This window comes from Poecilia reticulata, linkage group LG3, assembly GCF_000633615.1.
Source record: "Poecilia reticulata strain Guanapo linkage group LG3, Guppy_female_1.0+MT, whole genome shotgun sequence".
NCBI classification, from domain to species: domain Eukaryota; kingdom Metazoa; phylum Chordata; class Actinopteri; order Cyprinodontiformes; family Poeciliidae; genus Poecilia; species Poecilia reticulata.
Window position 1 is genome coordinate 7994024 of NC_024333.1, and position 13384 is coordinate 8007407.

The 13384-nt window shown below is 38.7% G+C and overlaps 1 protein-coding gene across 1 annotated transcript in view; it reads right to left on the reverse strand.

Moving 5' to 3' along the window:
• trip4 (thyroid hormone receptor interactor 4) overlaps positions 1 to 13384 on the reverse strand; it is an 83596-nt gene that overhangs the window by 15827 nt on the left and 54385 nt on the right. The gene's annotated exons all lie outside the window — the stretch shown is intronic.

Below are 13384 nucleotides of genomic sequence, written 5' to 3' on the forward strand. Positions count from 1 at the left end.
ATATATATAACTTAAATATTAAGCTTATTCCTTCAGTGAAACATTATATATCCTATTTAGCTGTGATGTAGGGTGTACTTATAAATAAGACACTAAGCCATGTAGCACCTGAGGGAATTAGACTCGTGTCCATTAGGAGCAGGGAAAGGACTGTTAAGTCATGCCACTTACAATCAATAGGAAAAATAAATCAGGTTTGTGTGCTTTGCTCTGTAAAGGTGGAGACCCGACGCTGATGCACAGTTACACGATCATGTCTCAGCTGCTACGAACCACCCATCAGCCGTTTGAAATGGAAACGCTGGTAATGAGAAAATCTAGTACCCTGATTAGACTTCTCTGCACTCCGCAAGAGATATTTGAACGCGAGACCGAAAATCGAGAGCAGACATCTAGGAGATGTTTTATTCTTTTCACAATAGCTTCTTATCACCTCTTCTTGTTACAGCAATTACACTGTCACCAACAAAAACCCGAAAAAAAGAGCAACTTTTCCAGTCTAAAATGTCATTAGTGCACAAGGCCTCAACATGTCATTAGAAAGGTAGGTTATCATGTTTAACACAAACTGCTAATCACACCTGCATGATCATTTGAACCTACCACAACGAGAACAAGGCTGTCTGCAGCAGCAGAAGTAGGACAATCATTGACTTCCCTCTTAAGAACTTGGAGATTAGAGGTATTACTATTGCAGCTGAATAATGCATTTAAATAAGGGGATTGACAGCAGTTTGACATCAATTAGTTAAAATCCCAGCATTCAGGTTGGAGTTTTGAGTCATTTTCAAGAAATAAAGTAGCATAAGCAGGATAGATAGACTATGCAACAGTACAACCACTTGAAAATGCTCAGTGTTTATGTTTGGACATTTTAAGAAATGATTAAGAATAAAATATGCTTAAATAATTTTGGAGAGTTTTAATATCTCAACAACCTAGAGTCCCAGCTGTACCTGAATGCAGCACGAATAGCTGTTGGGAAAATCTCTGCTCATTAAAGAAGATTCCTTCTTGGGGATCAATCGATTATTCTCTAGTTTCAGAGATGTTTACATTCAGCTTGACGTTGTTTCAATTGATTCATTTATTTAAGCGCAGAGTGAGCTATATATCTTATTGCCATTGAAAAATTTGTACACTGATTAAAAATTAATAATAATTAATAACTGATTAATTTGCTTTCGTCCATCTTTTCTTTACTGTGACAGCATGAAAAAACATAATATTCAGAAATTGCAAAGCTTAATGACAGCTGGAAATCCTCTGTTTGGTTTTGGTGTCACTTTGCAAGTGAGTATAGCAAATCGATTTTTGAGACACAATAGGCATTTTTTTTTTTTAGACAAATCCTTGACGCTGTGATTAGATTTTTTTTTAGTTTATGAATTCATTGTTTAAACAACCGTTTATCTAATGCCTCATCCACTCATAGCTGGAAATCTGGAAAAAAAAAGTGGATTTTGACTTTACAGTCAAACAAAAACTCAGTATAATAATACTATTAACAATTTTGAAAAGACTGATTTGAGAAAACTGTATTTGTGTTTGTGTGTGTACATGGAAAAACAGAAATTTAGGGTCAAAAGTAGTTCAACTTATACATCTGCCAACACAAATGAACCTCAAATTCATAACCTCTTTAATCCATAACAGGAAGTTGTGGTTGTTTTGAAGCCTTCTGAATGGCTAACATAGGTTTAAGCTTTGTGCTACACTGCCCCCTATGTGTTTGGCATGATTAAAACAACCCTCAGGGGCATAATTGTGCAGGTTCATGGGGACGAAAACCTTTCTCAAACCAATCCCGTGTGTACGATATTTTTTTGTAAACAATGTGGTGGAGAAATGTGTTTTTATAAACACACTGCCAAGTGTGTACAAGGCCTGAATCCGCAATTAAAAGCAGAAAAAGAAAACACTGGAAAACGCTTTAGATAAATAAAATGTGGCTCCCTCCTCAACATGTCCTCTATGCCCCATTATAGCCAAATTGTGTGTGAAGTGTACACTCTTAGCATTTTATTCTTGCTCTGACACCGCTTCTCCATTTCTTCATTTATAATTCAGGCTCTAGAGACATGAAAACCTCTTGTCAGGCTTCACACACTCGGACGCTGAGGGCTTTAAAAGAGCTACTCAAAACCTCAGTGGCCACAATGTCAAAGGGACAAAACAGAAAGTGTAGCCTACTTTTCTGCAGCCGCAGTGGGACTCTGCAAAGGTGAATACAGCCATGTTATTAAAGAGGGTCCTTATAGCCTAAAGCGGCCTTGGCCACATCTAATTAGAATGTAAATGTAGTGTGGGCCGAGGATGGATCACAGAGGATAGACATTGGCATTTAGATTATGCTGAGACTAGATTACTGATGACACTGTGTGTTGGTGAGATAGCCTTTTAGAGAGAGCAGCTTGGCAACTGACTAATTGTGTTTCTCTATTGCAATGTAAGCCGCTGCTGTTCCATTGCTGGTAATTAACTGAAGGAAGAGAAGTAGACTGTTGCACACATGCCACACAGACAATCTGCGACTATACGCCAGGACTAAAACGAACACGGGCAAAAGCAGGAACGAGCAAATGTACACGCTCAGGCAATCTTTCACCTTTTCCACAAGATTGAAAAGGAGGATGCATTTCTATGGAGTGAGTTTAGGCTTGAAGGGGCTCAAAAGAAAATCCTTTCACCTCTCAATGATTCCCCATTGAGGGCATATGCCATGAACAGAGTAGCTAAGACCAAACAGAAAAACCAAAGACAGCAGAAAGAGAAGGGAGAGGCGGGGAGGGAGGGAGGGCGAGTACATCGAGAGGGAGAGAGCAGAATGGAATAAATTGAAGCTGATCTGGTGCTCTGCATTCTGAGGAGGCTGGATTTGCATATCTGTGCAGCGGTGCAGAGGGAGAAATGTGTCGGTGCTGACAGCAAGCTGAATATCTTAAACCTCCGCTGACACCCCTGCAAGCACTCTCTACTCACACACTCTGATACACGATGGAAGGAGCTCTCTCTCACGGAAAAAAAAATTAAATAAAAAATACCCACAGACACACACGAACACACACAAACACAAGCGGACGCACGCATGGATGTGCACAATCACACAAAGAGGCACTCACACTAGATTTAAGGTCAGGAGATGGGAAGCTTTGTGCATTGCTTTGTTCCTCTGCAGTGATGTATAGTAGCGCTTGTTGTTCAACAGTCAGCTCCAGCACAAGACTCATCTCTGGGGAAACGATCCGGTGAGGCAGGCCATTCTCTGCTGCCACTCAGACACAAAACTATTTATACCGCCTTAAATGTATTCACTCCATGTACACAAATGTTTTTTATTTTATTTTTTTTAAATCCAAACAGTAAAGAAGTGCCTACATGCGCAAAATGAGATTCTCAAAGTATAATCCTCCTCATAAAAAATGCCACAAATCTGCGCTCTGGTACTTACAAAAAAAATGTATATACGGTTTATTTTTTTAACTAAAACAATTGTTGCTGTAGCAACACATAATATGTATTCTTTACTAATTGGTGTGATGCATACAGTACAGCTAAAATTTAGAAAAATGCACCAATTGAGTTTTTGGCAAGCTTGCTTGTTGAGCAGAAAATCTTTACAGAGTAACACTGGGAGAACGGAACAATAATATTAACTTGCTAATTACTCAGGCTATCTGCTTGAGTAGCCAAGCCTGGAGCCCACTGGTTAACAAATATGCTAACCAGTGGGTTAGCTAACTAACTGTTAGCAAACAGTTAGTTAGCTAACTGTATGTTACTGCCATAATAAATCAATGGGTAATGCTCACTGAGTTTCCACACCATAACTACTTACGTTTTCCATGCAGGGAAATGTTTTCAAAACCTTCATATACCTTGATAGCAGCAATTGGGAACTAACAACCAAAAACCCCACATCCACAAGTTGCATTTTTCGGCTCAGTGAAAGTGTTGCATTTTTTAAGCATGTCAATTATTACCTCAATTACCTTATTACCAAAATTGTTTTCGTTACCTTCTCTATTATTAATGTAATAACCATAAATTGGGCTGGTTGAGCTAAAGTCTTGTGTTCAAGACTGCATACGGTTCGTTTTGGATTTCACACAACCCTCCAAAATACCTTTAATGCTCAGTGTTGGTGGGGGTTACTGCTGCAGCTCGCCTGCTCTAGGAAGCAGGATCAAAGAGCAATAGTTCTGAGCAACAGCTCTGGGTAAAATATTCAGTCTTGGAACTGCCAAGGTTATCTTCCCAATTTTGAAAGAACCACATTGTCTCATTTAGCTTGCGAGTCTTCATGCAAGCTAAACTAACAGGCCTCCAGTGCCAGCTTTAAATTTTATATGCAGACATAAAACTTGTGTTCAGCCGCACGACTCAATTTTGGCAAAAAGCAAAGAAGTGTATTCCCATCAAATGCAATGTGTACAACGGTATAAAAGCCTCGTTTATGAATTTTTAATGCACTCTCTGAATGATCAACAGCAGCAACCGGAAAACAACAGCAAGTCGAGAAGCAAATAAACAAGGTCTCGTCGTTTCTAAAGAATTTAAACAAGAAGCTGTTCATTGTTATTCTTAGAAAAAGGGGGATGGGGGAAATGTTGGTTAAAGGATGTTTAAATAAATAAAGATGGAAAGCTAAACTTTATTTGCTGTGACTTTATTATATTTGACAATGACAGAAAATTCACTAAAACTAGGACCTGTTACTGTTGATATCTAATAATATGGTTTTGAAACTTCGAGTACAACCAGACATCCTTACATGCGTCCTGGTGGCAATTGTGTCCTCTGTAAAAAATAAATAAATAAAAATAAAAGTGAACACATGTTCGAGTTAATAACAGAGGAACCATCAGTTTTGTTTTGTTTTTTGTTGAAAAACTGAAATCATATTTGTTAGAGGCAGATGTATGGCAGATGGTTGAGCTCCTATGTTATGGAAGCTTCTTGTGCAAATGGTGCCAATTAAACCCTACATTGTATGAAGCAAGAAACATTTTAATGTATTTCAATGCCAAATTGCCTGTGCATTTTCAGTTTTTCAGCTTCAACCACTTAACTCCGGAACATTTTGTACCTTTCACATCATTCTTGTTGTGAAGTGAATAAAACAAAATGGCAAATTATTTAGAAAACAGTACAACACACGTCTGATAAAAGTCAACCTGTACACCTCGTGCAAACTGGCAGGTTGTTTATAGGTTTCGCTTCCGCAATCATTTGTGTGCAGGATGTGTATTGAGCTTAGCATCTTGCTGTATCTACGTTTAAAATTGTTATTCTGAAGCAAGGAAGGGGGTAGTTCTTGAATTGTTGCCAGGTGGCCAAAAGCACTGCTACATTAGCACTAAAGGAACCCCCATCGCAAACCAGTAGGGGTGGTGAGGACACTATTTAAGTTTTTCAGGTAGCTGTATGACTGTTTCAAAACCACAAGTACTGCTCTCGAAAAGCATTGCCGTAATGCGTTTCTTTAGGACACTAGTTACATAAAGGATTGTGATTTGTATCACTAAACTGCACACGGTACATGTGTTTTCAAATTTATTGGCATTTATTGAAGAAATAGTAAAACTGTCAGCTCTGACATTAAGAACAGTTTTTTTTAATTGGAATTTATTATGACAGCAATAAATCAAAATTCTTATCAAGAAAAGAAATTTAGCACAATAAATGAGAAAGAATAAAATAAATGGCCACCTCTACGTACAAGTAATTTATCTTGAAGCCTTTTGAGGGATAGCAGATAAAATAAGAACAGAGTGACAGACGATATATAAATGATTTATAACCACAGGGAGAATACCTGGATGCAACATTTATACAAATACTGCTCAAATATCACAGCAAAGAGCCAATGAAATTCCTTCGTCTGCTGCAACGCTTTGAAGACGCTCGGAACGTCTCGAGACGTTGGATAAACAAAACTGAAGAGTGAAACAGATGGTAAGATCCACTTTCTGATTGAGTCAGTCAATAATTATTTAACATCTTAGGGGTACTCACAGTACATTTGAATAGGACTCCCAAATGGTTAGGTGGACCTCAAATGCAGAAAAAAGAAAACAAAAGTTGGGCAAAAGTAACATAACTTATCTTGTAGGATTACACAGCTTTATTCCCAATGTACATGGACCATTCAAACCAGGAGTGCATCAAAAGACGTACATGACTTACATCCAAGACGTACATGACTTGATGCTACACTAAATAAAATCTTCATTTGCCAACAGCCAAGATAGGAAACAGTGTGACAGAGGCTGCGTTACTTATATCTGCCTCCACTGGGTTTTATGGCAGCTACTTAAAGCTAGCTGGAGATATTTGCAGCACTCTCCACATTTTCAAGTAGTCAGGATCATCAGAAGGGGAAACGAGGCAAGTTCAAATGACATTCAAGTCCAAGGACATTACACTTGGGCAGACTATGTTAATGTTGTTTTTAATAAAAGTCTAGAGGATATTTAATTTGGTAACTTGTGCTCCTGCACTCCCACCAACAACAATCAGGGGAATGCATTTTATTTGGCTCCATAATTTCTGTTTATCCTGCTCATGAATTTATCCATATGGGGTTGTACAGCTCAGCTGGGAGGAGAGAGCATAAACACTGTAATGGCCACCGTTTCTACTCCCACTGCACATAATTCTCACAACTAAGAGCCTGTAACAACTCGTGTATGCGCAGTGCTGTGTGGGTGAGGAAAGGAGGGGTGGAGAGGGATTCTGGCAAAAATAATGACAGTTGGGACTTTAAAAGGTGACCATCCTTGTTAATCATAATGTTCAGATGCCCAACTAGCAAGTTTGTGTTCATTTGAAGGTTCTTGCTCGGACGTCTGCGCACTCTCGGCGGACATTACGAGCAGCAAATATCAGAAAATCCCCTGTGTCTGGTTAAGTAGATCATTTAACTCAAGTGGGTGTTAGCTCAAGGTTATGCTTTTTTTTTACTCTCCATACTGGAAGGCTCCTGCTGGCTCTGCAAAACGTCAGGAAGCATCCTTTTTATATATGGGTGAGAAATGGTGAGAGCCAAACAAGAGGCAACGAGAAATAGCGTGCGTGTCACTGTGTACATACGGGCGAGCGCGACGGAGGGGGGAGGTGCTGAGCGAAGGCAAAAGAAAGCAGCAACACGGTGGATGAGCTCCTTGGCATGCTAGAGGCACGATGACATCGATCCAAGCAGACCTCCCTCCATCGGTCTCCCTGACAGAGGTAACTGGATTGTTCATAAAAATGGAAATTGAGCCGTGTTATTCTCACGCGCTCCAGCTGACACTTGGGTCCAAAAATAAAAACGTACTCACGCATGTGAGATGTGCAAGACATACCTGGAGAAGTTAGCTCACGGCTACTCAGGCCACGTCATTACTTCACCGTGTTATCCGAACATTACTTTCCATATACAAACACTTCCTCCCACAGTGTGTTGCTGTTAGTCAGGCAAAGAAACACTTCCAGCAGATGCAGAGCAAATAAACAGACACAGCTGTGGGAAGAGCCAGAGACAGACTGAAGGAAGTAAAGCCCTTTCCTGATTAACAGTTTGCTGTCATGTGTATTGTGATAACACTCGGAGAGTCTAACGTTTCAATCCGGCATGGGTGGCTATGGCAGTGGGTGGGGTTGATAATTGCAGCAAATATGCCACAACATGCAATTACCCCCTCCTTTTATGCATCGTCTGTTAGCCTAGCAGTGTTCTGTGTCACATGATAATTACCAGCAACCACTGCAGGCATGTGACAAATGCTCAGTTGAGCAGCAAGCTCTCCCAAACCATCCATTCCAAAATGAGACCGTGGCAGGCGCGTCCGCATAAAGACTTCCAAATTCGTCAGAAAGCCACAGCGAACCAAGCGTCCGTGAATGCATTCCTAATCCCGTTTTACAGTTTCATCAATGCGGACAAACGCAGGGATCATCATCTCTAAAAATAGACAGATACTTAATCAATTTAGCTCCCCTGCTGTTTGTCTTCTTCAGCAATAAAGCAGGCTTAGCGGTGTGGCAGCAGATGCTATTGATTTTCCTGAAGAGAGTGGGGGCTTATGATAGAAATTTTCTAAATGACTTGATGCTTTTACAGGGAAGGAGCGTTAATGGGAGCTCCAGCCTGATGAATTATATGGCTCGTGTGGACACGGTGTAACCTTCAGAGAGGGGGAGGCAGCGAGGCGGGACTTGAGGCAGCGACGGCGGTCCAGCTTTACAACGTGTGTTGGTTATACTTATGGTTCAACTCAGCATGACAGGGCCGCTGATATCTGCTTAAAAGGTGTTAATGCATCTGTTTAGCATAAAGAAAACACAATCAAAGACATGTCAAGGTGCAGCAGAGCTTTAAGCGATTAACTGGAGGATAAAATAAAAACAAGAGACTTAAATTTTAAAGGAATATAAAACAAACTCATCACTAGTGTGTAGTTATATAGTACAGGAGAAGCAGAATAGTATGATCTGATGGTAAGATTGAAACAGAAACAGATATAGGCGTTATCAACCGTATCTTAGACGGCACACAAGACCAAAGGTTTGAGTTTCTTTGCAATTCTCTTTCTGATTCTGCATCCGTAATACTTAAAACTGACCTTATTTTGCTACCCATAAACCTATAAGACATTACGATTCTGACATAAATCAACTTTTAGGTGAAAAACTTGAAGATGTAATAATATTAGCAACATTAGTGAAGGGCAGGTGGGTGCATCTAAGCCAATATTTATTGAAACCCTTGGTATGTTTGCTGCATAAAAATAACTTAAACCTAAATAACTTGCTTTTAATAGAAATTGAGACAGGCAAGTGGTAAAATAATGTAAAAGGAACATTGATTTAAAAATCAACAATAAATGCTTTCACATATATATATATATATATGTATATATATATATACATATATATATATATGATGTCATATATATGTCATATATATATTTTAGAGATGTACTTAAGCACAATATTTGTGTATCTGTACTTTACTTAAGTAGATTTAATAATGGGTACTTTCTACTTTTACTCCACCACATTTTACAATAAGTATCTGTACTTTCTACTTCACTACATTTCTACAAAAATGTCGCGTTACTCATTACATCCAAGTCGCATTGAGCTTTTTTCCGTTAAAATGTGAAGTTCAGGGACTTAAGGTGGCGCCGTAAAATCTGTGCAATAACGTCACTTACATGTCTGTTGTCACACATCGCCTCCCCCTTTACTCGCACGCGGAGCTCCAAGACATGCGCAGTGGTTTTCTTTGAACCAAAAGGTGTCTGTCTAATTGTCAGTAATATAATAGTGCTGCATAAATCGATATGGCGACATGTAAAATAAGCAGCGCTTCGCTTTCACAGACGGTGGGGACTTCGTCCAACTTTTAGCGTCACTTGGAAGGTAAGCTTAAAGAAAGGTAAGATCTGTGGACGTGATGCTAGATAAGCTAGCTGTACAGAGACACGTGTTGCATCTGCGATGAAAAAAATTTGTCACTCATGCGCTGAATTATTGTGTGGAGGTGTTGACTGAGGTGTCGCATATATGGGACAACGCTGTGACCAAAGTCTGCAATATAGTGATGACATTCAGGAACGATCCGATTGTTCTGGACGGATCTTTACTAAGGTTAATAGGACTGAAGCCTCACTGCGTGGGAACACTGCAATTATTTTATTTCGCACACACACACGCATATATATATATATATATATATATATATATATTATAATATAATTTAATTGGCGAATAAATAAAACAAGAACATAAAGAACGCAGAGCATTCTCACTCTTCTTCGTTTCCGTCACCTGTCATGGTGGCAGACATTGCAGCAGGAGGGAGGATGAGAACAGTCACAGTGCTCCTTTTGCTTTGTTGCTTCTTGCTTATTGCGCCTTAGACAGTATTCATAGATGAGCGTTGTTTAGCGTTAATTGCTATGTTTAATGGTGCAGACAGTTGTGGTTTCTGACATGTGCAGTATGGGCAACCGTCCAGGGTGTTATATTTTTTAGGGATGGCAGGAGACCTCTGCGGATTGTAGCAGAGAGATGAAAGCAAAACAGAATGAAGAAGAGTTTGAATTGATACGGGTTAAATTTATTTCAGCTCTAAGTATTTAATATCTAGGTGTTTTTATGGGGATGTGGATCTTTCAGATCAATTTGAGAAGCAATTTTGATAGGTGCACTTAATTTTATTGTGTCATGTAGCGCGGGGTGCCGAGATTTGGTCTCGGGCTCGGTGGTCTAGACTACAACTCTGCTACGTGGCTCCTTGGTTCCATGTCATCCCGTGCCAGTTGGATTTCTTTCAAAATAAAAACCACTGGTGGCAAAAAAGTGAAGTTCATGCTATATTAGGACAGGAGACAAGATGTTTCCATCCCTGAAATTATGATGCATAGAATCACAAATCTAAGTCTAAACTATGTTACAGAGAGTAAACACAATAAAAACATGCATTGTTCATTAAAATGGCACATTACTGATGTATTAAAATTAAATATGATCGGTACACTTAATGATATTAGCGATTAGGTAATGAATTCAGCAAGTACTTTTACTTTTAATACTTAAGTATTTTTAAAAGCCAGTACTTTTTTACTTTTACTTAAGTAAAATGTTAATGTGGTACTTTTACTTTTACTTAAGTACATTTTTTGAGTACTCCATCACTGTATAATGAAAACAAAATGCATGTTGACAGGTTTTGCAGCAAATGTTAAAATTGTTCAGCTTTTCCCTGATTCCTCAGGTATGGTGACATTTTATCTTTGGTGATTAACACCAGTTCCTTCTAGTTGGCACCCCTCCTTGCCATCACCCTAAACTTCAGCTTCCTCCACAGATTAATATTACGACGATACCAATGACCATAAAAAAAAGAGTCAATTTGCCTCTTCACCAATTGGAATCCCTGTTTCATATTCATGTATTGCCATTGTGTCTCTTTTTCCATTTTAAACATGTAAACGAACCATTTTGACACCAAATACTTTATTCCTGAATAATAATTATTTTCTAAGTATTATGAAGATAATCATAAAAAAAAAAGCTAAAATAAATCAGGTGAGTAAAACAGAAAAAGTATCACTGAACTGTAATGACTACATTTACATCTCTGCACCAAAGAGTTTGTTGTTCTACCACCATTAAATTTACAAAGCTATCAGTACGATGTTTTTTTTTATTTTTTACATAACATCTTCTCTATTGCTCTTTTGTTCTCTTCATTTGACATACATCTGAACAGAGCTGCTCTTAAACAATGCTTTTCTTTCTGTTTTATGCGTTTCAGATGAAGGGTAAGAGTCAAACATATAAAGTGTTTTGGGGCTCATTGAAAAGAGTGAAAAACTGAGCTATCAGCAGGGATTTAGCCTGCAGGTCCGCATGTAAAGTGGGTCAACTGTGCTCCTGGAGAGCTTAACAAGCTGCTAGAGGAATAAGGCAGCACATTTGGTAATTAGCAAGAAGAGGAAGGCATGTTTGAGGGATGGGGAGTGAGAGGTGGGGGGAAGGAGCACAGGAAGAGCTGGAGAACAGATGAGCGAGTGAGTGGGTGTGAGGCTGGACCGGTTTAAAAAACCCCCCACAACATTTCAGTCTAGCTCATCCATTCTTATCTGCAGCTGGAGCGGATAAAAACAGGAGCTTTATTGTTTTATTGGCCTTTTTACATGAGTCTGGGCTCTTAGTAAAAAGAACTGGAGTCAAGGTGGCAAACAAAGAGAAGTTTTGCAAGGGAAAATCTTTAATGTTTGCTGTGGGTGTTGTCGTTATCCATAAATCACAAAGCAAATCGAGTTACGCGTCGACGACCGAGGTCTAGATGGCAACGCTACGCCACAAGAAACTAACAGGAGTGGTTCTAAACTTGCAAACAGAAACATTTAAGCTGAAGCACTGAGGTTAAGCATTGTACGAACTCAATTTTTTTCTGTAGAAAATCTCACACTCTTAGAAGAAATCCATTCCCAGCCGCAAGTAATCAGACCGTGAAAGAAGAAAGATGCATTTGTAACACTAATGTAAGCAGCTGAAGAGGAGTTGTGTGCATTGTGTTTTTTTTTTTATTTTTTATTTTTTATTTTACCTGTGCTTGTATGTGCCATTTCCTGAAAGCTTCTCGGCGCTCTCATGCGAAAAGTGAGGAAGGTTATTTGAGGAGGAGATAAAAAAAAAGAAGAGGAGAAATAAAGACTTAAGAGCTCACACGGTGAAAAGCTGCAGAGTGAGTCGCAGCAAGGGGAAAAGGCACTTTTACTTCACTCGTATGAGGTGAAAAGACTTTGCTGCCAAATGTATTTTTCTTCTTAGAGTCAATTCATGTGTCACATCATCCTTCTTTTGCTCTTTCTGAATTCAGCACTATCCTTGGATAATAGCACTTTCATTGGCTCCTGACTGGTAATGCATAAAAAAAAAAAGTTGATCAAAATAAAATCCTGCACGTTTGTGTATATTCTTTGAGTGAACAAACCAGACAATAAATGTGTTGTGGGAATGAAGGAAAATGGCTAGTTTAAAAATAAGTTGCTCAACAGTTGCAAAGTTCTTGTTTAATGCTTCAAAAACAGCTGAAGGGGAAGAATAAGTGAGACAGCTGGTTGACAGCGTAAACCTACCTAATGACTCTCTGACCTGCAGGTCAGACAGATTATCTGAGTCTGATCAGCCGAGCATTGAATTATGCAGAGCTAACCTGCCTCTGACCCTTGAACCAACAACCAAACTTTTCTTTTGATGTCAGTCTACCACTACAGCAAGTCCAAGTGGCAGTGTGGAAAAATAGCAGCAAAAGCAAAATTCATCGATTTCTATAGGAATACTATCTAAACTGTTAAATTAAACACCCAATAAACCAATGAAACTTAAAAAAAATGTTAAGTTCACTCAGAAAGAAATACCCTTTTGAACAAAATACCAAGAGGTTCAAAATTATTTCCCCAAACATAATTGAATACTTTGCCCATACAGCTGCTTTATGCTTTTGTTGATGATGCTTCTTGCGATGCATTGGATTTGTCAGGTCCAAACTCGTTTTCGTAACAGGACAAAAAACCTAATGTCTACCTACAGCTAGATCTCAATCAGTGATGAAATTAGCGATTTACAATTTTGCAATGGTGCCCATAAATCTGGACTATGTGACAACAATGGAAAAAATAAAATAAAATCTATGCATACAGTTTTCAGTTCCTTGTTGAATATAATTATGATATGCCAAATAAAATAGAGCAAATACGACGTTGATATTCTTCCTCTAAATAATTAAATACTGTGAAATAGATTTTAGAAATGTGAAATATTTACTCATAAATAAATTTACCTGTCGTCATTAAAATTCAAAAGACATTATAGAGTTTAT